At 46.3% G+C, this 23,788-nt stretch overlaps 1 protein-coding gene and 1 long non-coding RNA gene across 4 annotated transcripts in view; one reads left to right on the forward strand and one right to left on the reverse strand.

The window, feature by feature from the left end:
- LPP (LIM domain containing preferred translocation partner in lipoma) overlaps positions 1 to 23,788 on the reverse strand; it is a 634,535-nt gene that overhangs the window by 160,987 nt on the left and 449,760 nt on the right. The gene's annotated exons all lie outside the window — the stretch shown is intronic.
- LOC127558334 (uncharacterized) lies at positions 9,892 to 12,399 on the forward strand. Its single transcript, XR_007952766.1, has 3 exons — positions 9,892 to 11,918; positions 12,039 to 12,118; positions 12,159 to 12,399. It is a non-coding gene; the product is annotated as an uncharacterized LOC127558334 (long non-coding RNA).

Below are 23,788 nucleotides of genomic sequence, written 5' to 3' on the forward strand. Positions count from 1 at the left end.
ATACGTGTCCCCAACAAAGAACATGGAAAACATTTGTGGGATCCTCGCCTCGTGGGGTGGGCACTAAGCAGCACCTTTCTGCATCCCGTTTCCAGTCCCAAGACAGCCATTATAAATTACTATTATCCTGAAGGAACTGGCCACCCTCATCTTGGAGATCACCCTCATCTCAGGGATCGCCCTCATCCACTGCCTCTCAGGCAAAGAAATCACGGACACCCTACAAAAGACTCCCCTCATTTCTTTGCTGAAGTTCAAGTGGGAACTTAGCCCTCAGCCACAGAAGAAAGCATGTTCTCGAGTTTACTCTTAGTCAGTGCTTATTAAAATCTAAAGATGGCACCGGTGACTCGGATACACTGGGGGATCCCTAGCGTGCCATGGATCCCCATGTTACACACTCAGAATCCAAAGCCTGCCGGGGACTCTGGCAATCACCTCCACTGCCTCCCTTCTACCCTAAGGAAGGGCAGCTCTGCAGCCGGGCAGTCCCTGCCCGAGGTCACGCAGCTGATTAGTGGCAGAGGAAGGAACAGAAGCCATGTTTGCTGATTCTCAGTCTGTCTGAACCAGGCAGGGCCTCTTTCCCAATTGTGCCAGGAACGTTTCATCTCGGTTAGCAAAGGGCAGCCTACGAGACATCTAGTCATCGATCGGGAAGATCAGTGGGTGCATTTTTTGAGCAATATGTAAAGTTTCCTCTTGGTCTGCCCAGTGTAGGAGGCTGTCACCTCTCATTATACATCACCGCAGGTCTCTGCCCCAGACGCTGTTTTTATTTTCTCCTAGATCGCTCCTCTGTGAAACAGCTGGTAGAAGCAGATGTGGCCCCTGGAGAACAGGGCCCGGCGTCCCCAGCGAGAGCCAGTCGCTCTCCTTTTTCACTTTGCTAAGCAAGGGTCCGCCTTCCCACCTCTGTGTGTCCTTCATGGTATGACTTCTGCCCTTTTCTGGCATCAGCTGCAGCCTCAGGTCTGACCCTCACCCTCACCCCTTCCACTGTCCTCCCCTCACTAACCACTCCGTGCACATCAGAGGTGAGTGGCCATCACAAGACAAGATCCTGCCCGTGACTTTAGACACAACGTTGTGTCCATCCCGATTCGGGCTTCAGACGATGTTTCATCAATTTTAATTCTTAAGAAACTAGAGAATTCCATGACTTGCAGTCACACTCCATTACAGGGTCCGCCATTTTGGTCCCAAGGTTCCTAATCCTGATTTTTGAGTCAGCCAACATCCTACACCCGGCCTAGGGAACCTTTTTTCTGCCATTTGGCTCCCCTTTTCTGCCTAATCCATAAAAGGTAAGAGTTCTTATCCTGGGGTCTTGTGGACTAGTGGGGACAGAGTTCAAGTCTCTATGAACTTGGAAAAGGAAACCATTTGTATCCACACAAATTTATAGTATATGCATACAATTTTATATGTTTATATATATAAATTCATTTGCAATCCTATGTATTTTCCCCCATTTAACAACATTATTCTGAGAGTGAGACTACACCCTGACCGAAGGATTTGGGGGGGGGGGGAGTCGAGAGCTCTCGAAGTGGTCCAATGGGGACTTCAGTAAAAGTAAAGGTGGCAAGGTGACAGGAGTAACTGAACCGTTTCCAGCAACGTCTGATTCTGCCATCGGATCTGTCCGGCACATCTGCCTGGAGAGGCAGCTGTGGAAACCCGGAGCCGAAGACCTGCTTCCCAAACCACGTGCTGTGATTTCCCATCTTCCAAACTGATTGTTTTAATGGGAGGCGGTGGAAGCATGAATTCAAAGCGAGTTTTCATGATTTCAGTCACAAGCATCTTGTTCACTCTGAAGTAAGATGATTAGTGAATGGAGAAGTTTACGAGAAAACTTTTCATTTACAAAAAGCATATATGTTTGGGGATAGGACGACGCAATATATAATCATTTAACTAGTCATTATGGTCTCTATATTCTATTTACACATTTCACGTATTTAAACATTCAACACATTTCACTACAATGCACATACATATGGAATAGACATGTTAAAATATACGTGAGTTCCTTCATCCTTGCTGTAAGTTGGCAAGGCTCAGAGAGCGTGTTTTAGCAGCCCTCCTCGCAGAGGGCAAACATCAGGCTGCTTAAGGAAGGTTGGAGTTCGGAAGAGCAGACTTCCTTTTGGTTGCTTAGGAAGATGGAGGAGATAACCAGAGACTACAAGTGGTGAGCTAACGCAAAATGATAACACAAAAGCCACCCCAGAAGTCACTGGTTCCAACTAAACAACCAATCAATCGCCCAACAATCAATAAACACCTGCTGTGTGCCATCACTGGGGTTAGGAAACAAAAATCTTTATCCTCAAGGAACTTTCATTCGAAATAATATAGTTAGCACATAATGATTACATAGATAGTCGATTTTCAAAATTTAAATAGAAGCTCATTTTGATGGGATCCATTACTGGGATGAGGGATGAGGACCAAGAAAGGTTTCCTGTGGAAGGGATCTAGGTTAAAGTTTCTCACCCTGTAAATGGGTTCACTGTCACCTGCCTTCTCTAGATCCTGGGATTCAGTAAACTAACATGGAAAAACTCTGAATTTCTTTTTTTTTTTAAGCTTTCAAACTTAGAAATTGCTTCTTCTTTCTGAGAGGAGAGAGCTATCAGAACCCCTAGGTCTGGCCCGGGGTTCACTCCCTCCCCAAATATGAATTGGGAGACTTTTTCCAACTTGGTTTTGACATCTTTAGGGTACCGGGAAATGGCGTTAGGGGGATGTACTGGGGACATTCGATGATGGTCTTATGACTGAGCTGTTCCATGGCCTGGGGAAATAGGGGAAGAAGGTGCCACGGAGTTCTGCAGGTTATGGCCATGGGCTCAAACCTCCTCAGGATGCACACGTACTGATACATGCAGGTGCACATGCATCCGCACCCCACACCAGCACTCCCAGCTCTCAGCTTAGCACTGGTCTCGCAGCGACCTCATGACATCATATTAAAAAAAAAGTTTTAGTCGCATTTAAATGTCAATTTTTCAAGCGCAACAAAAAAAAAAATCAAACGCCCAATTAGAGATGAGCTTCTTGCTTCCTGGGTAGCCAGCCCACCCCGGAGAGAGAGCAGGAAGGAGCAAAGGGAGGTCAGGGCACATCACCCCCATACGGATTACTGTTTGCTCCTCCAGTGTTCTTAATGGGAATTACCTCTAATTTGGCACACAACACTTCTCTTCAGGTCACAGTTCCCCGGCGTGACTGTGGGGCAGCTGAGGTAAGGACTGTTTGGTACAAACATGGACACTGCAGAGCATCCCTTCCACAAGGGCGAGTGCAGCCCACCCAGGGCAGGGGAGTGGGCAGGGAGAGCAGGGGACACTGCCTAAGGAGGCTCCATCTCAGCAGCGGGCAGGAAAAATTCCCCTGCCTCTGTCTTGGAAGTGATAATGGGCATTTCTGTAGCATGGGGAGAGGTGGGAGAGAACATCCAGATGCTCAATCTGGATGACCTACGTCCAATCCATCTGCACTTCTATGCCATGAACCCTGGATGAGAACCGGGCAGCCGCCTAGTGCCACTGGTGCAAAACAGAAGCTGCTCTGGCACTCGTGACCCTTCACGGCCCGGTGCCAGCTGCAGTTCCTGCTCTGCATCCATGAATTTCTCTCCTGCGGGCCCACCCCTCGCCCACCTGTGTGCCCGCACCTGCCGTCCAGAATGCCCTCCCTCCTTCACGAGCCCTGGCTTGCCCCAAGGGCCGGCTCAGATGCCGTATCCCCCATTCCTGGGTCAGAGACCTCGAGCCAGACGCAATCTGCGCCCCACCCCCCACCCTTTTGTACATGAAGAAACTGAATTCGGAAAGAATTCGGGCCGTCCAGAGTCAGCAGACAAGTCAGTCTTGAAGCTGATACCGGTGCCTCCCATGCCACCTTGTTAGTGCCTTGCATGCTAGTGGAGCTTAATAAATGCTTAATGAATGGACAAACTAAGGACGTCTGCCTCTTGCCCCTGCCCGATGATGAGAGGGACTCTGACCATTGCTCCTAGCAGTGATGAAGTCCACTAAAGGGTCCCTGTCCAGGGCCTCAGCTCAAGCTCTCTGTTTATTTCGTGCATTAGCCAGCCACGATTGTGCGTCAGGGTTGGGGGAAAGGCTGGGACTTGGTGGAACAAAACACGTCCCCAAGAAGAAGCAGGATGAGTCATGGCAGCCGCCCATCTCAGGACAAGAGGGGAGGGCGGATGCACTGCTGGGAGGACAGCAAGGAAGGCAGAGCCCACGGGGCCATTTAAGGCAAATGAGAGTCTGCTCCCTGGCAGCGGCTGAGCCGGACGCCGGACCTAGAGTGGGACAAATCAGCCCTGGTGTTTAGGCTGGGGGGCAGGAGATGACAAGGGTGGGGAGGGGCCGGATGACTCAACAAACGAGGGGCATTTGGGAGAATCAACTAAGTCCCGACTGCCAGCAAACACCACGCAGGCAGAATGTTCCCAAAGGATCCGAGTGGCATCCGAAAGCACCGCTGCCCGTCTCCCTGAGAACAGCATGAACTCATCCTGCTAATTGGTCAAGCAAGATTCAGATGGCAATGATGAGGCTCCCATTGCCATGTAGGCAATTAGATCCTAGGACAAGGCTGGAGGAGGGGGTCGTACAAGGCTTCAAGCTGCTACAAGGCTCTTGGGGGCGGGGGGGGAGAGGGGAGCAATATCCTGCCATCCCTAACCATCCTCTGGAGCTACTGCCTTCAGTAACAAACCATGCATTTAGCACATAGCCTGGCACGTACATATATACACATTAACTATAAGTATAATATATGTTATATTACTGTGATGTTAATATTATGTATTAGTAAGTATTTATGGACTGAGTGACTTACTTGGAAGGACCCTGGGAAGCTTAATTCTGAAAATCCCCCTTAAGAAAACAGAAAAAGAGTCAAATAGTTCCAACTGCACTTGCTACAGCAGAGGTGGAAAGGTTCAAATGAAGGTTGGAGATAAGGAGACTGAAAATGCTTCATGAAAGAACTATGGGTTTGCAAGAGAAATGAAGCGCTAATGCCCCAGAAACACCAGCTGCCAGGGACCCCCACTTATCCTTTGCTAGGGATGGCAGTTCTGGCAGATATAACCTCTGACGACCCAGGAAGACCTCACATGGCAGCTGCTACTTCTTGCCCCTTATAGAATCTATTGTCAGGTTCTCCCAGGTGAAAACCACCTCAGTCTCACTTAGTTGGGTCTCTCTCTCCAGCTCATCCTCTGATGTTTTTTGGAACCACAAACCTTTCATTTGATTCAAAAAACATTTCCATGCACTGTGCTTAGCATCAGGCTAAAAAGAAGACATCAAAGACTTTTAGAACTGGACAGGAGTTTAGGGACCATCTACATCAAAGAAGAGGGGAAGGGCTTTTCTTTTCATACATCTGCCACACTGTTCCATCTGGACTGATTTTTCCCCAAAAATATTCCTTGGGGTTGGATCCAATTTCTTTCTTGCCATCGTTATTGACTTATGATGCCACTATTTTATTTATAAATAAAGCCTGCTTATCTTGGTATATAGTGTGAGATGATGATTAATGCCCAACTTCTATCAGATTGATTTCCAGTTCAAGATTGATTTTAAGGAAGGAAGTACCATCAAAAATAGGGCTTTTTTTTCCTTTGACTCTCCAGAATGTTTGCTCCACATAAATATACAATGAAGATGAGAAAAAAGAAGAAAATAGCCTGGAGTGGGGTGAAGTCCAGCAATGATGAGAAGATTAGACTCATGGACAATGGAAGGGCAAGTGGACAATAGGAATCCAGAAGCAACACAACAGAAAGGAAGGAGAATAAAAAGATGCTGAGGGGCTGGTTGATTTCCATTTTTTTAAAAATGTCTGAGTTTATCTCTGGCAGGGATTTGTTCATTCTAGACAAAAAGCAACTCACCGAGTGTTATGTAGGGAGGTGAGAATAAGTAGGTGAGAAAGTCCAAGATCAATAACACAAATAATGGTTTGGGAACTCCTACCAGTTGGCCAGTAGTTAGCTAGACTGCCTAGCACAAGGCCAGCCATTATTGGCCAATAACTTGGGATGTCCCATCTGGTAAGCTTGGAGAAAAGGAAACATTTCGCAGTGGTCTGAAGAAAGAACTCCTGTGTGGACCAGCATCAATATCAAGCAACAATGACATAAGCACAATGATTTGTTTGTGTCCCTGAGAGAAGAAGCTGAATAAGGGGAAAGTCAAGGACAGACGCCAAAGATCTTGTGGGGACTGAAGAGATAAAACTTAGTAATTGAATGGCTATTTGGCTAAGGGAGGGGGAAGAGTCACTAAGGACTTGGAAAGTTGGAGAATGAGAGATAACTAAGTTAGAAAAAGAAGGAAAGAAGTCGGTTTGGTAAGAAAGCTAGTGAAAGAGGAAGAGAGCCAGGGTCAAAGACAGAGTACTGGACTATGCCTACAGAGGGTAGAACATGGATGAGGATGCAAACATTCTGCCTTGCACTGTGCTTAGCAGTAAGCTACAAAGAAGACATATCAAAGAGTGTTAGAGCTGGGCAGGAGTTTAGGGACCATCTACATCAAAGCTTAGAAAAGGACAAGGGCTGTCTTCCCCATACACCTACTACACTGTCCCATCTGCATTGATTTTTTTTAAAATTCTTCTCTGATAATAGGACAGATTAGTCAACTAGACTCATGGGAGAAAACTGGTGATAGATCCTATCATGAAGACCTTGAGAAGGAGAAGGCAATCTGCAAGGCCATATTCTATGGAGAAGTCAAGAAGTGTAAAAACTGGAAAAAGCTTAGGTCTTACAAATTAAGAATCATGTGGGTCCCTTTGTACCTGCATCAAAGCTGGAGAAATGAGGATATGGTAAGGAAGTAGATTCAAGGAGTATACATGGGTTTTCCCACAGTAGTTTTCCAAAAAGAATCTGCCTAAGGCTTGAATTAGACTGCATCACCCCTGCCCCTAAACCTTCAGTAGCTCCCCAATATGCTGAGGTTCTAGGATCTAGGAGACAATATAATATTTAGTCCAACATGAGACTTTATAATCTCACCTCATCTACCAATTTTTTTTTTTTAAACTACAAGAGAGAGTCAGGAAGGAAGGTAAATTTTAGTAGCACCTTCAAAACCACATTATTGCAGAGGTAGGATCAAAAATACTGCCAACGTTGTAATGGAGAAACTATTAGTAATTGCATATGCAGACATAGCATTGAGAGCATGTAGAAATGCTTAAATCAGTGGAAAATAATATTTGTGAAAAATGAATATTCCCTTTAGTTTTTTGACTCTCCCAGCATTTCTTCTACTCTTCCCCTTGCATAATACCCTTATTTACCTAAATAGATTAGAGAATCAATCTTCATGTACCAACTGCTGAAGAATTAACTGAAGCTCTTGATGGCTTTAGATCCTCTGCTCTTCTACCAGGATCAGTGGTTATCATGGAACACAATCACCAATACAGAGACGGCCCACCAACAGTGTATTAGTGTCCCAATTTTCCCACATCCTTTCCAACATTTATCATATCCCTTTGTTTGTCATCTTAAATAATCTCATAGGAGTGAGAATGCACTCCAGAGTTGTTTTATTTTGCATTTCTCAACTCAAAAGTGATTTAGAGCACTTCTTAATGTGCCTAGTGATAACTTTGAATTCTTCATCTGAAAACAAACCCTGTTTCATAGGGACTAACCACGGGCTCTTAATATATTTGATGATTACAAATAAGAAATAGAAAACAAGATTTATGGAAACCCAGGAAACCCCAATTAACTGTTTCACTGTTTCTCTGTGTCTCTGTCTCTCTGTGTGTGCCTTTGTCTGTCTCTCTCTCTCTCTCTCTCTCTCTCTCTCTCTCTCTCTCTCGCTCACTCTCTCTCTCGCTCTTCTATCTCTCAGGTCAATCTAGAAATTATACAAAAGCTCAAACAAATTAGATGGAGATTCTGCTTCCAAAATATGAATCCAATAAAATAAAGAGAAAGGGAGGAGGGAATGGAAATATGGAGAGGGGGGTTACTCCCTTTATTAATCAGAGCCAGGCTCCGGTTTCTCAGGATGGTGTCTCTACAATGGTTCTGACTACCTCCAAAGTCAAGTATTGATGAGGTACTACCAATAAGGTAAAACCAAAAGGTTCCATAAGTGGGAAAAGGCAACAAGACAGTGGTCAGTGATGGACAATCACCAGATGAGTCCCATGACGCAGGCAGATTGAGGGGAAGAGAGACAGAGCATGGACTGGGTCGAGTGCTAATCTCTGCACACAGCAGATGCCTTGAATGTGGTTGCTGAATTGTGTGTTCCGGGAAGCTTTAACATAAAATTTAGAAGTTACAACACTTGCCAAAGGCAGAACACAAAGAGACTGCCTGACACTCCCCAGAAAAAAAAAAAAAAAAAGGAAGAGGCAACCCTGGAGTCCAGATTAGAACTGACTTCTAGGTTTGTGTTCATTTTGGAGGGGCCCAAGCCCCTTTGCCGAAGTGTCCTGTCCAGTCCAGGAGAAGGACCTGGCTCAGCCTTGCGGCCCCAGGCTGGGTCAGACATGGTGAAGGGTTGGATTCTCCTGCTCACTGTGAGAACACGCAGCAAGGAAGGTTCCCCCCAAATCTCTAGAACTCCTCCTACCCCAAGACCACGGGAAGCTTTGCTCCTGAGGCTCTGAAGAGCCAGGAAGGAAGCCCCAGAAAGCACAGAGAGGGACTGCCAGAAGAACAGCCTCCTCGGCCGCGGTTGGTGATGCCGAGTGCTTTGGAAACAGCGGGCTTACGACGCGCAGCCAGATCCACATTTGGCTCCTTCCTGACTCCCCTCCCGTGAGGCAGCAGTGCGCCTCGGCTCCTTCCTCTGCATTCAAGGCTTCCTTTTCCTGGCGGAGGTGTGGGACAACAAAACTCCTTCCAATGCTGGAGCCTGGCATCTGTCGCCGCTGAAAGAGACAGTGTTGTTGGCTCCCAAGGTTAGCAGCGCTGCAGAAGGCAGCAGCGACGCCGACTGCCTGGGTGTTCGTGTTTTTCCAATGTGAGCCACCATTGGGGAAATTGCATTCTTCCTCCTCCCACAAGAAGGTCTGCTTCAGACTGGTCCTGCGAACCACGGCGTCCCGCCATGTCTGTTTGTCCCCGGCACTCGGGTGAACCAGGCAACAGTCCCGGCACACGGAAAAGTGCCCGATCCTTCTAGCTCCCATGAAAAACTTAGATGAGCATGGAAAAGTTCAATCTTCCATCTTCCCAAATAAGCAGAAGCACATGCCCATCCAGTCTCCCAGTGGGAGGGAAGACAACCCATCAATGGAGGGTTTTCCATCATAAATCCCCAAGAGAAGTCGCTACAGATGCTTCAGAAATCCAACCTTCCTTCTGTCGAATGCCAGGAATTTAGATTTGAAAACCATTTTCCCTTGTCTGGTATTTCCTGCCTCAGGGAAGATATAAATCCCCAGAGAAGGTTTTCCCTTCATTTTGGAAAGCAGTCCAGACTCCTTCCTAAGAGTTTTATCCCAGAGGAGGGGAGATCTCCAGCCCTACCTTCTGTTTCTGCCACGTACAGAGTAAATGCCTGCAGAATGACTAATTGATTTTACTTCTTCGCCTCCTCTACCTCTTTTGAATACCACTAGTATTCAATGCCTAAGTCTTGCTTTTTTCCCTGGGTAAGAAATTGATTGTGCTATTCAAAGCTTCTGCCAATGACTGGCCTTTCGAGAGCAACGTCCATGAATCCAGGACTGGAACTGCATGAATGTTGGGGAGAAAGCAGGTAATGACCTACCAACTCTGAGGTTCTAAGTTCCTCTTCAGGAATGGCCCACTATAGAAACTCAGAGTCTTGCCACAAATCCATCCTCCACACAGTGGCTAAGATCTGATCATTCCCTTTTATTGACTCACCTTTCTGATTAAATCCATCTTCTCTACATCCACCCTATAAATATCTAATCATTTGTTCCAGTTCCCATATTGTCTTATCATTAGATTATAAACTCCCTTAGGGGAGAGAATGATTCTTGTTTTCTTAATATCTCCAGTACTGAATACAATGCCTGACACAAAGTGCTCAATACATACTTATCAACTGTCTCTTCCACGTTCAAATATCTTCAGTAGCTCCCTATTGCCATTTAACTTTCAAACCCTTCACCATCTCTATTTTATTTTTCCTTAATGGCTACACCCTACTCCCATTCAGTCATGACATCATGACTTCTTTGACATCCCATGGACCCAATGTTCCCATTCCTCACCTTTGCCAAGCTGCCTTCCATACCTGGGATGTTCTCCCCTGCTCAGCGTTGCCTCCTGAATAAAATGGATTCTTCAGGGCCAAACTCGGGGGCTCTCCACTATCAAAAGATTCTCTTAATGTTCTCAGTTGGTGATGCTCTCCCCATTCCTGAGCCTTGAAAATTATCATTGTTCTTGTTTTGCTGATATTCTTGCTGTTGTTATTCTTATACCACGCCTGTGATTGGCAAGGAAATGGCAAGGAATCTCCTGGCAAGGAACATCCTCCATTGGTGTAGTTTGGCAGCTTCTCCCCAACTTAATCTTAGAGAATCAGATGAGAGATTAAGAGATTTTCTCCAATCAGGAAGAGAATCTAAGGCAGATGGCAGCCTTGACTCCAAGGTCAGCTCTCCCATTTTGTCTCCCATTGGGTAAAAATCATCTTTTTTTTTTTTTAAATCTGTAAATACATTGATTTCCTCCTTTCAAATGTAAGCTTGTTGAAGGCAGGATCTGTTTAGTCTTTGTATCTTGATCGATACCCATTGGAAGAATAAACAAACGAAAGCATGGAAGCCGTCAGAAAATATCTTAAGCCTCCCAGAGACTTGAAGACCACTGGTGATTTCTCACTGGATTTGGATCATGGAGGAGCTCAAGAAGTCTTCCAATCACATGACCTGAAGAACCTCAAGGTAAAAAATAAAAGAAAACTCAAGTTCTGCTCCTTCATTCATTGTTCACTCTCCCTAGACAGAAATTAAGCCATTTTCTGTCATTGAAATGGTGAGGAATTCCTCTCCTGCCATTCCAAATGCCCAGTGAACGTCACCAGAGTGATCAGGGAGTCCACACTGACTGGCTTTCCATGAAGAGAAATGAAAGAATTTAGAAACACCCCACTCATTATGATAACTGAAAACCAAAAATCTCCTTAGGCGTTGGAATTGCCCATTTGCAGTAATCTCTCTCTTGTTAGGATTGCCAGTGAACCAGGAAAAAAAGAAAAAGAAAAGAAAAGAAACCTGCTAGTTACTGAAATCATTAATGGGCAGCTTGCACCCAAGTCCCTCTCTCTGCAGGAAAGTCCTCTGGGCCATCACTCAGAACCTACTGACTCATCCCCATCTCACGTTTCTAACAAATGGGGTTTTCTGATATCGCAGACTTAAGCAGATAGAAACAACTAATATTAAGAATGGGATAGGTTGCAAGAAGTAGAGACAGATAACAGGAAGATCAGCTAGTGAGGAGGGAGGGCACAGCAGTCACTGGATTACAAGACTAGAAGGAGGGACTGTCAAAATGGTAGCCCTGAGTCATCAAGAAAAGGGCAAAGGACAGAGAGAGTTTTTCTTTTTTTCTTTTAGGAGATAGAGAAGTGTATGCCAGCTTAAGAGACATGATGGAGTCTTGAGTGACTGCATCATATTACCAAAGATGATCTGGGCATGAGAAGTGGGGAAAGGATAGCAGGGAGCTGGTGGATAAATGGAAAGGGAAGCAGGTAAGTCATGGAACTGGTGGATAAATGGAAAGGGAAGTGGAAAAGTCATGGAGCTGGTGGATAAATGGAAAGGGAAGCAGGTAAGTCATGGAGCTGATGGATAATGGAAAGGGAAGCAGGCAAGTCATGGAGCTGGTGGATAAATGGAAAGGGAAGCAGGTAAGTCATGGAGCTGGTGGATAAATGGAAAGGGAAGCAGGCAAGTCATGGAGCTGGTGGATAAATGGAAAGGGAAGCGGGCAAGTCATGGAGCTAGTGGATAAATGGAAAGAGAAACAGGTAAGTCATGGAGCTGGTGGATAAATGGAAAGGGAAGTAGGCAAGTCATGGAGCTGGTGGATAAATGGAAAGGGAAGCAGGTAAGTCATGGAGCTGGTGGATAAATGGAAAGGGAGGTAGGCAAGTCATGGAACATGAATGAGAGCTACCAGATGGATACTAAGCCCAGACAATGAAGGATGTCCACAGGAGGCCGGCAGCCTCCCCTCAGGGAACTGGTAGGAGACATGGAGACCAATGCCCTGGCATGAGAAGGAGCACAGTGTCCTTGGCTGGGAACCTGGAGTGATCACAGCAACCCCAGGGAGCAGAAGTTATCAAGTTTCTGCACAGCATCGAGGAAACAGGAATGCTCTGCCTAAAAAGCAAAGTCTCCACTAAGGTATTTTATTTGTACTGCAAGACTCTGGAAGAAAAAACCTGAACAAATAGGTAGACCTCCAGAGAGGTCTGGAGTCAGAAAGTCTCATCTCCCCGAGTTCAAATCCAGGCCCGGACACTTACTGTTGCTGGCCTCTGTTTCCCTATCTGTAAAATGAACCGGAGAAGGAAATGGCAAACCGCTGCAGTATCCCTGACAAGAAAACCCCAGATGGGGTCACAGAGAGTAGGACACGGCTGAAATATCTGAATGAGGTAGACCTCTCAGCTCGATACAGGAAAGATTTGGAACAGGAGATACTCAGCCAAACGTTGTTCACGAATTAACTAATAGTAATGAGTGCTGTCCCTGAATGGCACAGACCCCCTTTGGGGGGCACAAGCCCCTCTCCTCTATTAGAAACAGAGGATACACTAAAAAGTCACAAACGGAGAAAGCATTTGGGAGGATGACCTCAGAGACCACTTCCCACTTTAAGACTGAATCTATGGGACCTCTAGTTGCTGACAATATAAGAGAAGGATTTTTGTTGGTTCTGAGTCATTTTCAGTCACACTCAACTTTTCTTGGCAAATATACGGGGATGCTTTCTCATTTCCTCTTCTACCTCATTTTACAGAGGAGGAAACTGAGGCAAACAGGATTACATGACTTGCCCAGGGTCACTCTAAGGGAAATCTTAGAGGCTGAATTTGATCTTAGGGAGACTCCAAGCTGGGCATTTCATCCACTACACCCCCTTGCCGCCCTATAGAAAGTCAACCAAGTAAGAAGATGACTGGCATTCAGAGGAGTTTGCCCCTTTAATGCTCATCTTTAGAAAGATCGTGGCATCATGAGACTGAATTCTCCTGCTAGGACGACAACAGGGACTTGGGCCATCCAGAGGAGGGTCAGTGGATCAGAGCCAGAAGGGATCTAAGAGATCATTCGGTCCCACCTCTCCTTTTACAGATCAGGGAAGTAAGCCCAGAGAAGAGAAGGGACACGGGCAAGACCACCAACTCAAAATGCCAGAGGTCACCAATTCAAATACTCCACTGGGTATAGAAGGATAAACTGGCTCAGAGAAGGAAGGGCTGTGCTTGGCTCTCCCAGAGAGTAATGGGAAAGTCAAGATTGGAAGACCCCGTGAATCCAAACTAGATACTAAACTCTGAGAAAAGGCCAAAAAATGGCTGAGAATCACGGAATCGTAATTCCAGGGTGAGAAGGTGCTTCAGCCCAAGTTTGGTCATTCTGAGGCCTTAGAAGTACCTTGGCAGTGGCTCAAACAGCCTCTGCAGGAAGTCCCTCAGGGTTGAGGAGAGGAAGACATTTCCTGAGGAACTCTGTTCCACCTGGGAAGAGCTACAATGGGTAAAAAATTTTTCAAAATCTTGATCTTTCTCATGTAAATTTATTATCTCTTTAGAACTTCCATGACTTTCTTTTTCTTTTTTTTCTTTGCTTTTTTAATTAATAGTTTATTTTCTCAGGGCAGCTAGATGGCATAGTGGATAGAACATCAGCCCTGGAATCAGGAGGACCCGAGTTCAAATTTGGTCTCAGATACATAACATTTCCTAGCTGTGTGAACCTGGGCAAGTCACTTAACCCCAATTGCCTCAGGGGAAAATGAGTTTATTTTCTCCAGTTACATGTAAAAAACAATTTTTAACATTTGTGCTTAAAAATTGAGTTCCATATTCTCCCCTTTCCTTTCTCCCTTGATAAAACAAGATATCTGAAATAGGCTATACATGGGCAACGATGCAAAACATTTTTCTGTGTTTTTGACATTTTCTAAGTCACTGTGTTAGGAGATGAAAAAAAGAAAAAAAAAAGAAAGGAGGAAAGGAAGAAAGGGAGGAAGAGAGAAAGGAAGAAAGGGAGAAAGAAAGAGAGGAAGGGAGAAGGCGAGAAAGAGAGAAAGGAAGAAATGGAGAAAGGGATAAAGAAAGGAAGGGAAGAAGGAAGGAAGAAATGGAGAAAGAGGAAGGAAGGAAGGAAGGAAGGAAGGAAGGAAGGAAGGAAGGAAGGAAGGAAGGAAGGAAGGAAAGAAGGAAGGAGAGAGGGAAAGAGGGAGGGAGGGAGGAAAGGAAGGAGGAAGGAAGGAGGGAGGGAGGGAGAGAAAGAAGACAGCATCTCTGACCCAAGGGGAAAAACTAAGTCTTTCCCATGGACCAATCCTTCTGATAGTTGAAGGCAACCATCCCATTCCCCATAAGTACTCCTTCTCCAAATAATCTTTCCTCATCATGATTTCTTAATCAGAACATGAGCATCTATGAGCAGGATCACTTAATTCTTGGCATTTGTCTTTCTAGCGAGTTGCATAATAGGCACTTAATAAATATTACCTGATTGATTGCTTCGGCCAATCTTCCTCCAATATTTTTGGAAGATCCTTTACCATCCTTAACATCTTCATCTGGACATTGCTAGAATAACAGAGAACTTCCTAAAATGTCATCTTCTGAAGAACATTCAGTGCTTTAGATTGGGTCAGACTTGCATTTAATCTTGATTGAATAAAGATTTTTTATATATATTAAATAAAGATTATATATATATATATATGTATATATATGCACTTTTTCTGTACATCTACAGTATAACACATGTATATCTACAATATTTAACTAGAAACTCACTATTCTCTTCTGAAATAGTCAAAAGATTTTTTTTTTTAACCATAAAGGGGATAGGAGTGACTGTGAAGCCAATAAAAATCACATCTATCAGACCATGAATCTAGAAAGGCCCACGGGTCCCTGGGCCCTTCCTGAACGCCGTCCTGACTGGGAACAGAGGGGATGCCCATCAGCCATGGAACGGCCAAGGAAGCTGTAGTACATCAACATGACAGAATATTACTGGTCTGTAAGAAAAGATGAGCGGGCTGATTTCAGAAAAGCCTGGAGAGACTTACAAGAACTGATGCTGAGTGAGTGAGCAGAACCAAGAGAACATTGTGCAGAACAACAAGGTCGCATGATGACCAGCTCTGAGAGACGTAGCTCTTTTTCAGCCGGGCAGTGATCCAGAACTATTCCAACAGACTCGGAATATCCAGAGAGAGAATTATGGAGACTAAATGCAGACCGAAGCACGGCCTTTTCACCTTCTTCTTGCTGTGGGCATTTGCATTTTATCTCTCTTTATTTTTCCCTTTTGTTCTGATTTTTCTTTCACAACATGACTAATATGGAAATTTGTTAAAACAGAAAAACAAAAGGAGCACCATCCTAACATGAGAGAGATGAAATGCAAATCACCGGGGAAGGAGGTCACTGCTTTTCCCATCCCCAGGAGCCAAACTATGACTCAGCCTTACTTTCTGGGCAGGTCTAAGTCAGAAGTTCTGCTCCTCTCCATTCAGGAGAGTCTGGGGGCTAGGGCTCGGCCGGGGCCGGCGGGGGAGAGCCCCCGGACACTAAGACGTGTCAGGAAAGATGGCAGCGGTTCTCATTCTTCTAATGGGGATGATGAAGACGTCTCCTTCATCTGTCTTTGAGGAGTAGAGTATGACTTGGCCTCCTTTTACATCTACCGAGGGAGAAGCCAAAAGATGATGTCACTTGCCTGAATCCGAAAAGGGGCTTGAGTGCCAAGGCTGGGATGAAATTCTAACCTCCCTTCCCCACATTTTTCTCAAGAGCTGACTTAATGTTGTCTTCTAAATTGGTTTTTGAAATTCATGGGAGGAGGGGGACAGAAGCGAGAAGAGAGACGTCCTGTGTCAAAGAGCTCCCTTGCATGATCTCATTTGATCTTGACAACAACCTTGTGGGCAAAGCACCGCAGGTATTCCCATCTAACAGGGGAGGAAACTGAGTCTCAGCAAAGTGAGGAGACTTGTCTCTATCACATAGATGGTCTCAGAAGCAAGGTTTAAACCTGGGTCTCTCTGCTCTATCTTGAACAACATCTGTGACTCACCATCTTGTTTGCACTTTCTCCCCTTCTTTACATCCCTCTCTTTCTCTCCTCCATCTGTCTGTCTCCTCTCTCTGTATTTGTGTCTGTATGTCTCTCCCTGTCCATTTGTCTCCTCTGTCTCTGTCCCTATGTCTGTCTGTCTCTCTTTCTGTGTCTGTTTCCCTATCTCTTAGTCTCCTCTCTGTGTCTTTGTCTCTATCTTTCTGTCTCTTTGTCTGTCTGTCTGTCTCTCTCTCTCCCTTCTCTCTCTCTCTGTCTCTCTGTCTCTTTCTCTGTTTCTCTCTGTCTCTGTCTCTCTCTCTCTTTCTTTCTCTATCTCTCTTCTACCCCTCCCTCCCTTCCTCTCTTCCTCTGCCCTATCTGACATCACCCCATATATCTCAAAGCCCTGTCGACCTTGTCGTCTGTGACGATTCTCCTTGTCGGGGGCACAGAGACAGCGAAGACATTGCCTTCTCGGCGACCCTGGAGGGCAGTCTCTGGCTTGTTTGTTTGAGCTTGTCCATTTTTACTTTTTGCCTTTCTTTGTGTTTTCATTGCTTAGCACAATACCTGGCACACAGTAGACAATTAATGCCAGTTGATAGACCGGATCAATGGACAAAGGGCAAAAAGAAAAACATGTGACGTGAGGTTTTCTTCTGCAGGCTTGTCGAGGCGGCTCAGAGAACTGGATTCATGCAGTTTCAGAAAGACCAGGTTTTATGTGTAACCTCCTTGGAACGAAGGCAGCGCCATGGAGAGAAATCGGAAAATTGGGAAGAAGAAAGTTTTTTGAGTTTTGTTTGTTTTTTGAGTGAAGGGGATGAGTTGTCTTCTGGAAAAGTTGCTTTTGAGAATCATGAGACGTGTTTCATAAGATACCTCCCACGGGCAATTGGGCCTAAGGCTCAGGAGAGAGGCATGGGCTGGTTGTATAGACCAAGTGCCCAGCTTAGAAATGACGGATCCATTAGCAAACACGAAGCACCCACCGTGTGTGAGGTACGTACAAAGCTGGGCCCTGGTGTTAGAAGGAAGAGAATAAATCGTGTGTCCTCCCCTCACACAACAAGCTGACGTCTTCAGGGCAGAAAACATATGAGAACTAAACGCATGTGAGTTTAATTTGCATTTAAGCTCTAAATCTACCCTAATGAGATCTGAGAGGGCTCCAAGCAGGGGCTCCACCTGGAGTCCATGAGCTCAAGCAAATATTGTGATAACTGGGTTTTGATTTATTTGGCATTCGTTCTAATCCTCTGGATGTACTTTCATGCAGCAGATTGTCCAAGACATCTATGACACGCAATAGGTACAGAACCTGCGCTCTAGAGAGAGAAGGAAGCGGACCCCAACGAGGGCTTTGGGACACTGGCCATGATTTCCTGCGTGACATTCTGGCTTAGCAATTGCACAGGGAGCTCTTAGCTGGAGCCACTCCTAGAGCTGGAAGGGACCTTAGAAACCAACTGCTCCAATTCTCCGCTCCCCTCCTCCCCACCACCATTTCACAGATTAGGAAACTGAGGCTTAGAAGGATCTGACGAGGTACCTGATGTCACATAAGTATGAAGTGACAGAGGCAAAACCTCCATTGCTTAGGAATATTAGGTATCACCATGGTTATTAACCTACTGGAAAGATCCGGCCGCTTTGTGCCTCAGTTTCCCCACGCTAACCCGGGCGGGAGTAGTCGGATGATTTTCAGGTCCTTCCAGCTCTTCCCTGGTTTGCTAAGGGAGGGAAGAAGTTCTCCGACCCCTCAGCCACGGCTCTGCCCAGGCTCCGGAGGCCCCGGCAGGCTGGAGTCTGTTCCTGCTGGCCTCGGCTCTGGCCCCAACATTCAGCAATGGAACCCAGGGAGCGGCAGCGGCAGATGGAAACAATTTACCTGCCCCGCTCCACTTCCAATTCAGCAATGAAATATCTGCTGAAAGAGCCCTCGGGCTGATGGGGAGGCGCTGGGGTAAATGTGGGGGAGGCACATTCTGTCCCGCTCCCCCCTCAAAGCAGCTGCCGCCACCAAGGCAGACGGTTACGGTTCCCTGAGAAGCCTCTCTGAGGGAAAAGCAGGAAGGAGCCGGGCAGAGACACTGAAGGCCGGAATGGAACAAATTTCCCGGGAAAGGCCCCTGAGAAAAATAGCAGCGGGCTGCTCCTCTGAGGGCCCAAGGGCCTCTGGGTCCCTGGGCTTCCTGGGGCTGGCCACCCTCAGGTAACCATCCACGGGAGCGTTTGGAAGACAGACGTGCAGCTGTTCATCCTTCGAGGAAGGGTCCGAACAGGAGGGGCTCCTTCTAGGGACACCGCTCCTCCTCTTCCTCCTCCTTCCTTTTCTGTTTCTACCTCCTGCTCTTGTCCAGCCACATCAGGCTGACCCTACGACACGAAGGGCCTTCGGGCGATGTTGCTCCATCTCCAAAGCCAGGGTCTCCCTTCAAGGCCGCCTTTGTCCCTCCCCCTCCCTCTGTCTTCTGGAGGCCAGGGAGGGTCCTTTATTGTCTTCATAATTGGATTCGCAATGAACACGGTAAGTGGTGCAAAAAGTACACGATGTTCAGAGCTGTCACTCACGATTAAATAATTAGTCAGTATTACACTCGGCCGGCCCGCTGCCGCCTCCGGGGTTCCTGCCATCCTGTGTGAGGAGGAATTTGTCCTTGCCTTCCCCGACTGGCACACTGGAGTAATTTGTCTAAGCAGACACACTGCCCTCCAAAAAGAACGGGTCAAGCGTGGCGAATCTAGTTACAATTCTAAATGCAAATAAGCCCGGAACTGCGGACGATTAAGCAGCGCTTCAGAAATAGCACATGCAAGCAATCTTCCTTTTCAACGGGCTTTTTTTTTAAAGCAAGGTTTCTCTTATTTATTTATTTAGTCTCTTCTTCATGTGTTTATTTATTTATTTCCCATCATTAATGAGCGTATCTTCCCTGTGGGAGCGAAGGCTCGTTGGGTACGTGGGCCAGCGTGAAGAAGGGACGGGCCGATTCGAGGCACATCGAAAGCACCGAAATGTTCTCCCTCCTCTCTTCCTTTACGTCCTCTGTTTCTCTCAACTCTTCCTCTCTCTCATTTTAAAATCCAAACCGTTCAAGGGACGAGTCAAAGAAATCACAGTGAGAGATTAGGAGAGACACGGCAAGTCTTTGTCCCCGAGGACGGAGTCTAGGACGTTCAGCACATAACTGGCCCTGCTTGTTGGTCTGAGGGGTAAGAGAACCGACCCACCTCCAAAAGCCACACGGTAAAAAGGGTCTCAGGTAGCCTGCAATAAGAGGATTTGTGTCTCCAGGAAGAGGGAAGGGGTCAAAAAGGCTTCTGCCTACTCGATGTGGCCAGATCCGGTACCACGTGTTTGGTTTGCAGCATTCAGGAAAGTATGGACAACATGGACACCATCTACGGAGCCTCAAACTGTGGCCTAAAAAGCTCGGAGGAGGGCCGGTGATGATTAGCATTGCTAGTAAGGAGAAAGACATTCATTATCTTAAAGGATTGGAAAGGCTCCCATGGAAGGGACTCAGTTTACCCTTCAAAGACCCAAATGAAGCGAACTGAGTGGTCCACAGAAAGAGGAAAATTTACAATGAATGTAATGAAAGACTTCCTTATAATAGCAACAGTCCAAACTATAGACATCTCAGCATCAGGTAGTTAGGTTCACTATCACCAGGCTCCTTCAAGTTAAGGTGAGATTCTATGAAAGTGAGAGGTAAGGGAAGAGTCTAGCTCAGGATCCAGGTAGATAGACCTGGAGAGGGAGGAGACTTGAGGAGCCATCTATCCAACCCTCTCCCTTTACAGATGAAGAAACTGAAGCTGAGGGAGGGCGAGAGTCTGGCCTCAGTTCCAACCATTTTTTCCCACTGTTCCTTCCTCCTCTGAGATTCTTCAAATATAAATGCAAAAGACAATGTTTGAACTGTAGAGTTTTGAAATGTGAGAATCTCCACCTATTCCCATCACCTACAGGTGGACTAAAGGTAGAACCCATGCCCATGGGAATTAATGCAGGTTTGGGGAAATTCAAGAAGCAATCTCTATGGCTAATAGCCACGCCCCTGCCCCTCCACACACATGCAAGCTCACACATACACACACACACACACACACACACACACACACACACACACACACCCCTAGAGCAGGCTTAGGGTACGTATTTATTGCAGGACAAACTTAGCACCCAAACAACAACAACATCCCCTCTAATCTCCGTTAGGAAGTCAAACAATGGGGAAGTTCTATATATTGGCTCAATATTTGTATTATTTTCCACCAACCTCACAGAAAAAAAAAATGTCTTTTCCATCCCCAGTCAATCTAAAGAAAAGTTGAATGAACTAAGAAAGAAGGAACAATCAGATCATGAGTATGTGTGCAAATACATATTTATATATGCATCAATAATACATGTGATATATGTGGAGTCATGCAGTATGCAAACAGACATGCAAGGGTCAATCAACCAGTTTTAAGCATGTGCCCATGTCCCAGGTTCATATGAGCTCCAAGTGCAGGGAAGGAAACAACCCCTACTTGTGAGGAGCTTACGTTCTGTCGAGGAAGACAGGTGAAAATATACTATATACCATAAATAAAAAGGGTGTCTGTCTGTGTGCATGTGCATGTACATTTATGTATCGAAGCATGTGCATATATGCGGTTGAAAAGCACTGTCGCTCCTAGGAGTCTGGGATATTTCCCCTGAAACCCGCCTCTCCCACCAAGATTCAGCTCAGTGCACTGGACAAAGCCTTCCTTGATCCTCCCGGCTCCGAGCGCTGCCTCCCTGCCTAAAGAATCACCTTATATTCGCAGCAGATTTATACCCTCAGCCCTCAGTGAGCTCTACAACATCCATCAGATCTCCAGCCAATAGACAGTAAGCTCTGTGAGGGCAGGGCAGGCTTAACTTGTTATCTCCGGATCCCCAACAACTAAAATAGCACCTGACACGTGGGGGAAGAGAGACTGAGGTTTGGGAAACACTTAGTAACCCCAAGGCCCAAGTGATACAATGACACGCAGAGAAGGAGCTCCGAGGGGCTAATGTAGCACCCGACACGTCGGGGAAGAGAGACTGAGGTTTGGGAAACACTTAGTAACCCCAAGGCCCAAGTGATACAATGACACACTGAGAAGGAGCTCGGAGGGGCTAATGTAGCACCCGACATGTGGGGGAAGAGAGACTGAGGTTTGGGAAACACTTGGTAACCCCAAGGCCCAAGTGATACAATGACACGCTGAGAAGGAGAGGAGGGGCTAATGTAGCACCCGACACGTCGGGGAAGAGAGACTGAGGTTTGGGAAATACTTAGTAATCCCAAGGCCCAAGTGATACAATGACACGCTGAGAAGGAGCTCAGAGGGGCTAATGTAGCACCTGACACGTGGGGAAAGAGAGACTGAGGTTTGGGAAATACTTAGTAACCCCAAGGCCCAAGTATTACAATGACACGCTGAGAAGGAGCTCGGAGCAGCTCCAAATTCTGGATAGTTTGTCCATTCCAGTGGCTTGTGGGTAGAGGAAGCAGCAAGCAAAAAAATAGGCGGAATTATCAAGTACGGTCATGATCCAGCTCCATGATCCAGGCTGAATCCAATGGAAAAATCACAAAGAAAATAAAGAAATCAATAAAGAAGCAGATTCAGGTCAGTGTTAGCTCCTTGTCTCCAACATGAGCAGAAATGGAACTGCTTTCACAGCATCTGAAATAACCGGGGATGGGGGTCATCACAAACGCCCCAAACAGAAGCAGACGACGCAGGAAGCCGATTAGACCGTGCTCTGTTTCTGTCTTGTTACCTGCCTTACCAAGACGGTGTCATGCGCACAGTAGGGATGTTAAGTGCTTTCTTCAATGAATACTTTCATATAGGAAATAATTTCCATTTAAAAAACACAACAGCAAAAACAAACCCAAAACCCAAATACTATTTAGGAAATTGGCACAAAAAAAGGAAATGATGAAGTGGGGGTGAGGAGGAAGGGAGAGCCCTGGCAGTCCAAGGAGCCAGAGCCGGGTTTCTTCAATCTGTTTAAGGCTCCGTCCAAAGTAAATGATTCCTTCGGTGCCCAGACGCCCAGTTCCTGCTTAGCTAACTCTGGGCCCCATTACTACTGCTTGCTTAAACATAACCCCAAAAGTCCCCTCCCATCTGGGAGGCTGCTTCCTATTTGGAGACATTTTTATCCAGGCAGCCTGTTGTTGGAAAGAAAAATAAAAGCCTTGGAATGAGAGACCGAGCTTCAGCCTGGAGAATTATAGGATTTCAGGCCATTCCGGCATCTCCTAAGTCACCTCCAGGAATCTTTCCCCAAAGAGGAAAAACCAGAGCCCCAGAGAAGCTCTGGAGGAAACACGGGCTTGGAACAGGGTGGCCCCGCCCGCCAGCGCCGCGGCCTCCCCAGCACCCACGGAGCGCACATCACATGCAGGGCTACGGTGGATGAATGATTTCCCATTGTGCAGTGTGCAGAGTAGAGGCCTAAAATTACACAAGTTTCCATTTCCAAAGGCCAAGAGGGAGGGGGGGAGAAAGGAGGAAAAGAGCAAGTAAAACAAAGTTTATACCTCATCATTCTTAAGAATAAATGGCGTTGCAAACCCACACTTGGAGAGCAGAATCTAGACCATATGTACAGACTTCTCCCTGAGTTTCTCTGTCTCTCGCTCTGTCTGTTTCTCTCTGTGTGTGTGGCTGTTTCTTTCTCTGTTTTTCTGTCTGTCTCTCCTTCCTTTTCTTTCTCCCTCCCTCTTTTCCTCTCTTTTTGTCAGTTTGTCAATCTCTCTCTCCCTCCCCCCCACTTCTCTTCTTCCATCTTTCTCTCCCATCCTCTCTCTCCCTTCTTGTCTCTCTCCCTCTCTCCCTCACTCTCTCCCTCCTTCTCTCTCTCTCCCTTCCTTCCTTCCTTCTTTCCTCCATCCCTCCCTCTTTCTCTCTCACTTCCTCCCTTTCTCCCTCCCTCTCTCTCTCCCTTCCTCTTTCTCCATCTCCCTCTGTGTCTCTCTCTCCATCTCTCTCTCTCTCTCTCTCTCTCTCTTCTCTCTCTCTCTCTCTCTCTCTCTCTGTCTCTCTGTCTCTCTCTCTCTCTTCTTCCCTATCTCTCTCTCTCTCTCTTTCTCTCTCCCTCCTCCCCTCTTTTTCCTTTTCTCTCTCTCTCTTCCCCCCCGCCCCCCCACAATGGATCCTCTCTCTAAGTACCGAGGTAACAGCTTGTCAGAGAACTGTTGCAAGCAGCAGCGGACGGCAGCAGATGGGTAGTATTTTTATACCGGGTTTTAAGTGATAATATGAGTTTATACAGGGTCATCCTAAATATTGTTCAAATGTACAGAATGACTCAAGGCACTGCCTGACCCCGAGTAGGCTGTGTGCTTGCACTTCTCATCAAAATGTGCCGGCATCTGTGAGCCGTCAAGAGAAATATGGACACGGATACCTTTTCCCT

Source organism: Antechinus flavipes, chromosome 3 (genome assembly GCF_016432865.1).
Source record: "Antechinus flavipes isolate AdamAnt ecotype Samford, QLD, Australia chromosome 3, AdamAnt_v2, whole genome shotgun sequence".
Taxonomy (NCBI): domain Eukaryota; kingdom Metazoa; phylum Chordata; class Mammalia; order Dasyuromorphia; family Dasyuridae; genus Antechinus; species Antechinus flavipes.